The 12056-nt window shown below is 45.9% G+C and overlaps 1 protein-coding gene across 1 annotated transcript in view; it reads right to left on the reverse strand.

Annotated features, from left to right (window-relative positions):
• LOC119441555 (probable ubiquitin carboxyl-terminal hydrolase FAF-X) overlaps positions 1-12056 on the reverse strand; it is a 141374-nt gene that overhangs the window by 101630 nt on the left and 27688 nt on the right. The window contains exon 2 of the mRNA XM_049662784.1: positions 6997-7068. The gene's annotated coding sequence lies outside the window, so the exon portion shown is untranslated. The remainder of the gene's footprint in view (positions 1-6996; positions 7069-12056) is intronic.

The following is a 12056-nucleotide window of genomic DNA, read 5'->3' on the forward strand; positions in this document are numbered from 1 at the left end:
AAGATACGGTGCGCGCGACAGCCCCGACAGCCGGCACAAGCGCAAAGTACACGAACGCATTTGTTGGCAGAGTAGAAGCCCCCCCCCTCTCTCCTTCCCTCCCTCCTGCGCTGCCTTCCCGCTTTGCTCCTTTCGTGTGGGAGATTGCGTCGCCAGTTACCCTTGCGCTTGGTTGCAAGATACGCATTTGGTGCCCCACAACAAAGCGTCGCCTCCCCCCCCCCCCCCGGCCTTTCCCGCGACGGAAGCAGGGCCGGGCTCGACTGAAGGTGCGTTTGCTTTCCGCTGTGCGGTGGCTCTCCGTGCTTGAAGGCGCGCGTCCCCCGCGCGAAAGGCGCGCTTTCACTCGCACATACGGCGCACGGCGACGATTTTATCGCCCTTGGACTCATGCGCCACGTCTCATGCTCCTCCTCCGCATCGCCCTCGTTGATCTCCTCTCCCGTCGGTGGGCGCACCTCGTTGAGAAGCGTGCTCGCTACCGCCCTTGTCGGCGAGATTTTCCAGCGGAAGTCACATTATAACCGCTATTTCGTCTCACGCGGCTGCACTGTAAGCGGTATGCGTATACATGGAGTTCTATGGGAGGGTAAACGGGAGTGGGGAAAAGGCCGCGTTGTAGCCAGTTCTGCACTATAAACAGTTACGTTATAAGTAATCTATACTGTAAATGCTTTTTACGTGCGTGTACCTGAGTGAGTTCCCCTCGGACTCTTTAATTTAGCTAGTTTTAATTGTGTTTCGATGATACGAATTTCGGATAATACGAATATTTTTCGTGACCCCGTGAGATTCCACTGTAATCTACAAAAGACCCGATTTTCCCCACGGTTGAGAAAGAGTAAAGAGGTCCCTGCAGATAACTGTTTACAAGCAATATGAGCAGTCGGTAGGGCAAGAATGCTCTGTCAGTGCCAGTGCACATGTATTTATGCTTCTTTAGGAGCTGTTCCCACGCTGACAATGGTGCTGCAAAAGCATCGTGATGTGCTCTTGCTTTGCTATTCAGTTTCAATGCAGTGTCAGTTTGCGCCTACATCATCCCAAGGCAGTATTATTGAGCAGTCACACTGGGGATAGTATCACTTTGGCCGAATTTTGTGCGACTCGGCAGCGGACGTGGTGTGTACATCGGTGTACATGGTCAACAGCGTTCAAGGCCATCTTCAGCAGCACCGTCAGCCGTACGCTTCCATAGGTCCAGTGCAGTGTCACACAAGCTCTCACAAAAGTGATCTTCCGTGTCTACAGCACTTCGTTTGCGCACCCATGTTATGAGGCCAGCAATGGTGCGCCTAGCACTGACATACATTAATCTGATCACAAGATTTTAGTGCGTGCTTTTAAAAGTGCATTAGAACTACTTTTGGGTGAGCGCGAGTAGTGAATGCACATGGGAAAAAGCGTATCTAGTGAAGGCAGCATGTTGACACATGACGTTATTGATCGTTGGTGGCAATGACATGGCACTCCGTCTATCTGGAATCCACCTACAACACAGCTCTATTTTTACTCAAAGCCATTCAAAACAAATGTGCGCATTTTACTTCTTCATATTGTTCCTGCACTGCATGCATATGATGTGCCATCAAAACTTACCTTGATCTACCTTGATCAAGGTAATCAAGGTAGATTGGATACAGTCAGCTGCAACGTCATCTGCGAGAATCACCAGAAGGAACAGACCTGCTAATCCTTTTAAAGACGTCTTTCTTAGCGAAGTTAGCCCCACTTTTTAGTATTGGGTATTTGTATTCTAGCCTTTCTCCGTGGACCAATCCCTAAATGGTGCAGTTTAAGAACGTAGGCTGAATAAGTGCCACTGGATATTGTTGGGGTATGTGACCAACGGGAGTCGAACTTCCTTGATTTGTCGCGCGCCCGTGTGAATGTTCTATTGGTTGTAATTCGGCTAGTGTGCATTAGTGTATGAAAGGTGCAATAAATGCCGTTTTGATTGTTTGCACTACTGTGTTGTCGTTCCTTTGTCCCAAGAGCCCGAGTGAGACCCCACACTCTATATGTGCATGCGAGTACTGAAATAGTTATTGTTGCTTGAGTCAACGTTAGAGAAAGAAATATCTTGTGGAATCATTCCGTGTCGGCCCCTACACAGCTAATCGCCGCCTGATAAGTGGCACTGTACGTTCATTTTCTTTTTGTTCACGGATGGTCTCTGCCTTGTTACAGTTTTGGAAGTGGCAGCCAAGCCTCTGATGCTTGTGCACAGCACAAGGACGCTGCAAGGCAGTAGTTACATGAGTTTACCTTTAACGCTTGAATTTGACCAGCCAACGGCTGAACAGCCGACCATGGTTTTGCTAGGCGCCTGCAACCGGGTAATCTTCGAGTGTGACAAAGCCGGTCTGCAAGCACATCAATAGGCTTATACGGTGAAGCAGTGGCGTTGGCTGCGCTTCCTAGAACCGGAAACAGCGAGCAGACAGCGCATCCCAGAATCCCTCGCTCTTTTAAGGGTCACCGATTCCATTCGTCGACTGAGACACGTGATCGTAAGCACGCCATGCCATTGGCGGATTTTCGCCGTCGTCTGCTCAGGCCGCTCAGGCGTGCGAAACTCGGCACGAAACAATGTCAAATTCGGTTTGCTAGAAGCCGCTAACGAAAGAAACGAGGGGTGTTATACTTTCGAAAGTGCGCAGTAGCTTTGAAATATGCACTCGGCACGGCGGCACATGGCTGGCCGCCGTGCCGAGCGTTGCCGAAGCCTCCCCTCGTGACTGCGAAATAGGCTTAGGAGATGAAAGCGGTTCTGGCAGCGGCCTGTGTTCATGCAGCATTCCAGCACAATTACTGCAGCCTGACGATTTGGAGCAGGTGAAGAAGACTCAAGAAAAACTGCAAGGCTGCTTCTATGCCGGCTACTAAGCGAAAATTGCATTTTCTCGCTCGCTCTGAAGCAGCCATGCTGATGCCACCGCGGCTGGCTCGGATGCGCTAGCTGGAGGCACGCTTCATTATCGTAAGCCTCGATTCTATAATTACTCTTCAGTCTTGTGTAAAGTGATTTCGCGTGGAAGCTTGGGCGTGTTTGTGACAGCACTGTGTGCGTGTCGCTCTCTCATGTCCGTGTCTTTTTGGCGCTGTGTTTTTTCCCTTGTGTAAAGCTCAGGTTGCGGTGCCGAAGTGGGCAAAGGTGAGCGGGACAGCAGTCTCGCATTAAAGATAGTCATCTCGTGTGCAATCTGCGGCGATGCAACGTCGGTGCGGAGTTCGCCGCGCGTGAGCAGCGGCCAGACGTGTACGCCGCTCCTCGTGAACTATCTCGCTGTGCACGACCCGCGGAGCACCGGTAATTGGCAAATGGCAATGACATTTTTTGCGATTAAAGATATTCAACTCGTGCGCGATCTGCGCTGATGCCGCGTCGCGTGAAATGCGGTGCACCGGTAATCAACAAACGACACCATTTCTTTATTTTGCTAAATGAAGCTAAATGTATTATGCTTGAAGTGCTGCAGGCAGATTACCACGGGGCTTACTAGTCAATTCTGAATGTAAACGTGCAAATAGCCTTACTGTACAGCACTGAGTAAAGTTTGTTTCTTTTTTCTCATTTTTCTTAAAACATGGTTTTTGGTCACTTTGTTTGCTGCAGCAATATCTTTGGACCTAGGACAGCTAGAGCAATTTTTTTTTATTTTGCCGCAGAAAGCTAACTTTGTTGGGAGGGCAACTCTGAGAGCAGATTTTTATTTTCAACTCCAAAAGTTATTATTTACATCTACATTTGCTCTTATTATTGATACACATAACTTCAAAGGGCTGTAAAATGACAAATTATTGTTCAATTTCGAATCTGCTTGCAGCGTTGCTATCCTTATGCACTGTAGTATCCAACTATGTGTTTTTACAACTTTTACTTTAGCAGGTCAATTTTAATTGTTTCAGCAAACAATAGAAGGTGATTATTAATTATCTTGGCCACTACTGTGTATATGTAAAATATAATTGGACATTTAAAATCAACACAAAAAACTGAATGAACATATGCAGATTTATCAGATTTAATCAAGAAATAGCAAAGTTATCTCAAGAAATAACGAACTCAACTTAGAAAGCAGAGGACCCAACACACAACCCTGTGGTGCACCAGACCTCACATAAAGTGAAGAAGAAGAAGAATGTACTACTGTTAGCAGCCTATGTAATGTAAAAAAATTTCGAAGCCAAGATAGCGTTTGTGAGACAAGTCAGACAGTAGATCATTTTGAAATGAGCTGAGAGTGAGCAACGCGATCAAATGCTTTAGAGTAGTCGAGAAATATATAATCGGTTTGAAAGTTACTATCCATGTCAAAACGCAGGTCAGATGTGAATTCAAATAGCTGGGTGATGCACGAAAACTATTTTCTGAAACCATGCTGATTAATAAAGAAATCGTTAGACTCGAGGTGGTTAAAAATATTAGATGCAATTACATGTTTGAGCAATTTGCAACAGACGTAGGTCAGTGAGATAGAGTGGTAATTTTCCGACAAATTCTTCTTACCACTTTTGAACACGAGAACTATTTTCCAACCTTTCAGTCAATCGGGAGCAGTATTAATAACAACTGTGTGAAAATGATGCATAGGATTTGGCTAGAGATGGACAAGGTATTTTTTAATATCTTGAAATTTATGTTATCTATGCCTGTGTAAGATGATACTTTGAAATTTGAGATGATTAAAAATATAGTTCTTTATTTAAGAGGTAAAATTATGCTTGTTTATATCATTGTGAGTCACAATTTTTCCATCAGCATGATAACCTCAAGACACATTCTGCACAGCCTGTTGGTCCCTTAAAGAAAAATTCTACTGAGCACAATGTTTGCAATTTCCTAATTAAACAATTGACCAACCAACAGCCTTCCAAATTATTTGTTAAACAGGAATCAGCCTGAGCACAAACTATCTAACAGAAGTTACACACACCTGGTCAAAACACATTTCAAGTTAGGCATACCTGCCAAATTTGGACAAACCAAAACCTTAAGATTTTCTGACTGGGGGAGTGGAGGGTTTGGTCGGTCATTCGCTCCCACTGACGACCGACTATTTTTTTTTTTTTTTCAAGTAGTGACAGTAAGTACATCTGCACATACACAACTTGATTAAACAATTTTTTACAGCTTTAGAAATGACCAAATGAACATCAAGATCTCACTTTTGCAAGCAAAATTTTGACAAGTTCAATTAATTAGATACGCGCCACAAACACGATTTTATTATGAGGCACACCGTACTGGTGAACTCGGGATTGAAGTCGACCACCTGGGGTTCTTTAATGTGCTCCCAATACAGGGTACGAAATGCGCAGCCGGGATTCGATCCCGCAGCCTTAGCAGCGGGATCGAATCCCACTTAGCAGCGCAATGCTAAATCCATTAAGCAGCGGTAAAACACGTTGTGGGGCTAGTTGGTGCATAGCTTTCTAAAGATGAAGCGCCGATAGTGACAGCACACTAAGAAGGAACAAAGACAGGAAGCGCCTTGTCCTGTCTTTGTTCCTTCTTAGTGTGCTGTCACTGTTGGTGCTTCATCTTTAGAAAACCATTAACCAATCATGACCGGTGTTCAAAAATTCTTCTGGATATGTTTGATTGTAACAAATTCCATTTCTTTAATGTTTTGCGAGGAGGACATTTCTGAGCGTCTCGTCACACATGGCAAGCGGAACAACATTATAGTCTTTTTCACTATGAGCTAAATTGCCGCTCACACTCTGCATTGCTCTGCGGTATACGCAGAACCACTTTGGTTGAGTACTACTTTAAAAATACTTGAAGATACTTTTTGAGCTCGCACTTCTTGCTTTAAGCCAAGACTGACAGTAGGCCTATGCAACGCCGAAGCGGCTGACGCCAAGGAGGACGATGGAGAATCTACTGTTGCTAGTTGCAGAACGCAGTATTCGCTCGCTAGCAGAATGAGACTGGGACCACTACGGTAAAGAGAGGCGCTGCGGTTAACAAAATAATGCATGCAGGGTTTCCCTACTACTTCCTTAAACAATGCTATGCATCATTAAGTTCCGAATGAACTGGATAGGGTTGGATTTTTTTTGCCAATGTGGCCAGACAAGGCACTGGATGTGGATAGAAACAAGACACAACTGCAATCTCTGGGAGATTTTCCTGTCAACCGTACAACCTGACGAAATGGTCGAAATCAGGAGTCTCCCGGATAATCCGGGAGACTCGGCAGGTATGGTTATGGCTAGTCAAGTCCTGGAAAGAGCTTGGGAGTAATTGCAAAATTCATTTCCAATGAAAAAAAAACAAGAAAAAAAACAGCACAACTTTTCTTAGTAACATGGCTATGTAACCATGTATTTTTGGGATCAAGCAGTAACATATCAAGCCAATTAGAGATGTTAGCAAGCCATCCTTCCCTCAACCTTACCTGAAATTACCCCATACAGTAGCACTATTTAAACACCAATATGGAACACTTTGCTCATTACAGAAAAAATAGTGGCATCTGTCTTATGGAAGAATTACAGAAAAATTGAAGGAACTAGCTAAATCCCTAAAATGTCTACAGAACTAGAAGGTATTTAAAGCACAACATAAAACACAAACTAAGAATCGATACCAAGCAAGCACACCCTCGCAATTGATTTCATTTATCAAGAGTTCATCAGTGTACCTTCGTTGTCGCTCTACACAAATGAGTTTCAGTTCCTTGGTGATTGGCCATGATAATTTGTTGTCAACCTGTTGGTAAGTCATTCATTGTGTTGTTATGCTAATGTCTGGGGCTTATACATAGTGAAGCATTAGAGAAATAAATGAGTTGTGTGTGTTCTTAGTGTCTATTCGTAGTATGTGTCGTAAGTTTTGTGCCTCAAACCTCTTCTAGTCATGTACCAATTACCAATTAGCCCGACAGCAGACGTTACCCTAAACTTTGCCTCCTGATTCACGTTTGTAGCGCAGCATGCTTCACAGCAGCGCTGGCTATGCTTCACTGCAAGATGAGGACGCACCAGTGCTGTGGGGGCGGCGGATCGGGAGGAGGCAGTGCTCAGCTGCCAGTCATGGTCCTCTTCTGCGGGGGCCTGCACAGATATGAGAGGGCAGGATTTGTTTCATCTGGTATTGCAGGGCACAAGTGATCACAGCGCAGAAAAACAGCTGTATCTTGCACAGAAGCGGTTGAAAAGGCACCAAAACAAAACAAAAATGGATATCTCAACACATTCACACCAGGGAGCTGTCACTCAACAGCTATCCCCCCATAGGTCAATGAATTTACTGAACACATCTGCACCTAGGCACTCTTGTTTAGTGCTTGACAGCATGTTTAGCCAGCCTTCACCATAGCAGCAGCAGCTGGTTAAGTCGTCTTCCTCAGCACACCTCGTACCTTACCTTTTGTATACTAAGTCTCCATGTGACAACTGCTTGTTATTTTCAGTTCAAACACAATTCCAGAGCAAAATTACGAGTATATTTTTCATCAGGGACACTATCTAGATAAGGCTCATAACACTATAATTGCAAACTAGCCTTGAGATAATTGGGTAACATAGATAATAAGCCTAATAGCAATATGCCCAAACTTTCATTTCTTCAAGTTAAAATTACAAAATTGCCAGACTGTATTTCTACATGTTTAGTGTCTAAAATGCAGTGTCATGTTGCCGTTTTTGGTGTTTGGTGACTGGAAGGCCTTAATTCCTAAGATACCAATTCTTACTAGGCGCGAGAAATGCTTTCACCTCCTTCCCTGTGCCGATGCCGACAATAGTGCATTACTGAATGTGCAGCAAGTACTGAAATTTAGTGCACAAAACTGCATCAGGAGAGCACAAGTTGTTCATTGCGCACCGACTTCTCTTGAAGTCATATACCTGCTGCAATGAGACAGTCTGTGTTCAATGAATGGAGGCAATTTGAGGGATGGGCCCATTTAAGCAGAAAATTAATCACCACCTAGCACAATTACGCAATGAACGAGTTAATGATAATCAATAGGTGAGCAAAAGTTGCAGTTGTTCAGTACTTAAGCCGGACAGAAAGCCATGGTACAAGAGTAATTAAGGGTACAAGAATAATTTTTTTTTTCTGCACTGTATAAACTGAACATATCGTGCCACAAGCTTGCGTCCAGTTTGACGAAGAGTCATTGCAACCAGTTGGTCAAATGTGTGGAGAAGCAGTCGCACATGAACTCTCATTGCCAGCTAAGGACAGATGCGTAAATGATAGACTGAAACAGCCCAAATTGAAAGTCACCGAGATCTCTTGTGTGGCTGCGCACGTTTGTCTAAAAATGCGACATTCTGGTAAGACATAAAAGTAGCTATGCCAGAGAAATCAGGAAGTGCCAAATGTGCACAAGCCTGTCAAACTACCTGAGAACGATTTGCTGCAAGAATCGTGCAACACCTAGAAACATTCAACCAGCTTAAGAGATTGGTCCTTTTTCAAACTTTACTGCGACAAGAAGAAAGAGATTCTCATTTCCTACGACACTTGAAAGCTGTCCTTTCACAATGATGACGACCAGGATAGAGAGGCACTGAGGACATTTGCTTCTAGGACACTAGGGCCGGCTACAGAATTTCAGCGGGACGAAGAAGCACTTTAGTCTTTGCAGTTCCACAAGTACATACAGCAGGAAAGAAAGTAATGTTTGTCATTAACTGCCGCTTGGCACACTTGGTCCGAAGAAGCTGACGACTCAAGTTCTTTCCCCACAAATGTCCAGATGGTGTATTGGAATTGTGTAGTGAGTCTGGCAAGGATGATGACTAACCTATGTATGAAAGGCACTGCAATAAAGACCACTTTCGTTCTGAGCCTGATGTTACCTGGGGTCAGAAAAGCCGATTGATCTGTCTGCTGAAACGGCACCATGAAAGCATTGCCGCCACGGGAGCTGTTCGAGGGTGCTGCAGAAAACTGGATGATATTTCCTCCACCGCTATGATACCAGAGCGGACAAATCTTCTTTCTGGAGTTTTACGAGACAAAACCAGTTCTGATTATGAGGCACACAGTAGTGGAGGGCTCCGGATTAATTTTGACCACCTGGGGTTCTTTAACGTGCACCCCTACGCAAGCACACGGGCGTTTTTGCATTTAGCCTCCATCGAAATGCGGCTGCAGCGACCAGGATTCGATCCCGCGATCTCGTGCTCAGCAGCGCAACACCTTAGCTAACTGAGCCACCGCAGCGGGTGATGCTCAGCCTTTCATCTAGGATTAAAAAAAGTGGTTGCAGTTTCACCTGAAAGACGAAGCATCAATTGCGATAGCAAATTTGTAGAGAGCTATACGGAGTAATGATATTAGCTTTATCAGCTGTATAAATTTGGACATGCAGCAGCACCAGCAACACGCAGAACGGTTGTCGACGCCGTCGGCATTTTGCCCGCGTTCACTCAAAATGCGTGCGGCGTTGGTGACTGTTGCCGGAGCCTCTGATATAAATAGGCACTTGGTGCCGCAGCTAAACGTCGCCTCCCTTCCCTCCCCCACGGCCTCTCGCGCGTCGGAAGAAGGCGCGTTTGCTCTACATATATGGTGATTGTAAAGGAGGAAAGAGACGCCTACTTCTGCAGCCCTTAAGGGAGCATGGCGCAGAACGCGCGTTTGTTCTCCGCCGTGCGTTCACTCCCCGTGAAAGCGCGCGCCCCTAGCGCCCTTTCACTCGCACATACAGCGTTCGGCGACGATTTCATCTCCATTGACGTCATACGGAACCTCACGGCGACGGCGACGGCAGAAATCTGCTTTTGAGTGTCCATATAATTGCTATCACAATAAAAATATTCCTTAACGTGATATTCCTTTACGTGGCAGGTCAGGAAACAATCGATATTTTCAACACCTTTCAGTTGCCGGCTGAGCAAAGCAAGGATTACAACGTAAGTGTACAGAAGTTTGAAGGGTACTGTAGTCCTAAACGAATGATTGCTACACCTTGAGAATGCGCCAGCAACTAAACTCGGAATGGGTAGCCGAGCTGGCTAATCACGATGTAAGGCTGAGACGGGTGCGCAGGCCAACCTTCTTCCCCACACTCTTTGTAGAAAAAGACAGAAAAGAAAACAAGCGGAGACCTTCTTCTGCAAAAGGCACGAGAACAACCCCAGGAACGAAGAGGGGTCCAAAGAAAGAAAACTGCAAGCGAGGAAGAAACCCTCTCCCCAGCTCGAACGAAGCGACGGCGGCTTGGACCGACGGCCAGAGCGGACCAAGGGACAGAGAAAAGAAGACTTTTTTGTATTGATGCCTTGAATATAGTTAAATGTTGCCTTTGTTACCAAAGATTTCTCGTGTGACTTCCTGACGAGTTTCCGTCAACAAAGTGTATTCTACAAAACACAACATAGTGCCGAAACCCGGGATGGATGACATCGTCTGAAAGGTGCGCAACGGCCCGCGAGAAAGAACAAGGGAAAGGCAACATGGAGAAAATCAAGGCAAAGCGAAGGACCCTACGGCGACAGAACACCATCATAATAAAAGAGGCTACCACAGAGTTGGAAGGCACAGACGTCATGCAGCTATCGGCTCTTCTACAACGTCTTGAAGTGAACAACAGCAAACTACGAAAGGTCAACACAGACTTGGAAATGTGCCTTCCGGACGATATCTTCGAAGAAGACTATGCCGAATGCATGCAGTATGACGAAAAAGCGAACAACACCATGGGGCTTCTCGAGGCTAGGATTACAGCTCCTGTCGCGACAATCACTTTGCCAAGCAATGTGCAAACAACACAGTCAATGCACACGTCTATGCCAGTCCAACAGCATGGAATTGAACTAGCAACGCTGCGTTTGGAGACATTCAGCGAAGAGCTATCCTCTAGGCAAACTTTTTGGGAATGTTACAAGCAGACAGTGCATGACAACGCCGGTCTATCAAAGTCGCAGAAGTTTCACTACCTAAGGTCGCTTCTCACAGGACCAGCTATGGCCACCATTAAAGGACAGCAAGCGACAGAAGCATGCTACAAGGATGCCATAGACATATTACAATGTAGATACGGCGACAAAGAAAGGATACAACAAGAACATCTTGGGAAATTAAGGTCACTACCACAAGTGTCTTCGTCGGCTGATGTATGGGGACTGCGTCGATTGTTTGACCACATACAGACGCACATTCGTGGTCTGCGAGGACTAGGCGTCAGCGCATCCACGTACTCGGCGATGCTGTGTGACATAATCCTATCATCGCTCCCTCAAGATATGATCGTCGAATTCCATAGACAAGCAAGCCGAGTCAGCAGATCTAACGTGTCTGCGGATTAATCGGGAGGACAAGCATCGTCCTCCCTGAGTGTAATGGTGACCGGTGTAGACGAAAAACTTTCCGAAATACTCGACTTTCTTCTTCTTGAAACAGGAAGCAGGGAGCAGTGCAGGGAGTTTGCGCATTCCGCAAAGGAGAGCAGTAAACCAAAGCAAACACGCCAAGAAAATCACGAAAGACGCCAGCCACCCCGAGTGCAGCAGTTCACACGCACCCAGAGCGGGTGAGGAGGTACTTCTTCTGCAAGTCAGGGGAACACGACACAGAGGTCTGCATGGCTCCCATCCCATTGAAAGAAAAGCTAGCGAAGATGGGACGAGCGGGGCGCTGTTTTCGCTGCACAGTTGGAGGGCACCAGTCGAAGCAGTGTAAAAGAAATGTAAACTGTGTTCACTGCAATAAACGACATGCCTCCTTCGTTTGCAACCCCGACTGGAGAGCAACAGAGCTTAAGGAGGTACTCGCGACTAACATGCATGCAGCCTTAAAAAAAGAAAAAGACAAAGAAGTGGCTCTTCAAGCGTTCCGTACTTGGACCATTGGCGAAAGTAGGTGGGGCTACCTCAGAGGCGGCATAGACGGCGGCGGCCAGAGGACTTTTATTCGAGAAGATGTAGCAAAGGTACTCAACTTGCAGACATTGGGAACCCACCGACTTCTACCTAAACACTTTCGACAGCACTGTGGCTGATGACCGAAGTCGCCGTGTTGTCTAACTTCGAGTTTAGAGTCAGTGCACTGGAAAGGAAACAACTATAGAAGCTGTCGAGGTGCC

The sequence above is a fragment of the Dermacentor silvarum genome, chromosome 2 (genome assembly GCF_013339745.2).
Source record: "Dermacentor silvarum isolate Dsil-2018 chromosome 2, BIME_Dsil_1.4, whole genome shotgun sequence".
Lineage (NCBI taxonomy): Eukaryota > Metazoa > Arthropoda > Arachnida > Ixodida > Ixodidae > Dermacentor > Dermacentor silvarum.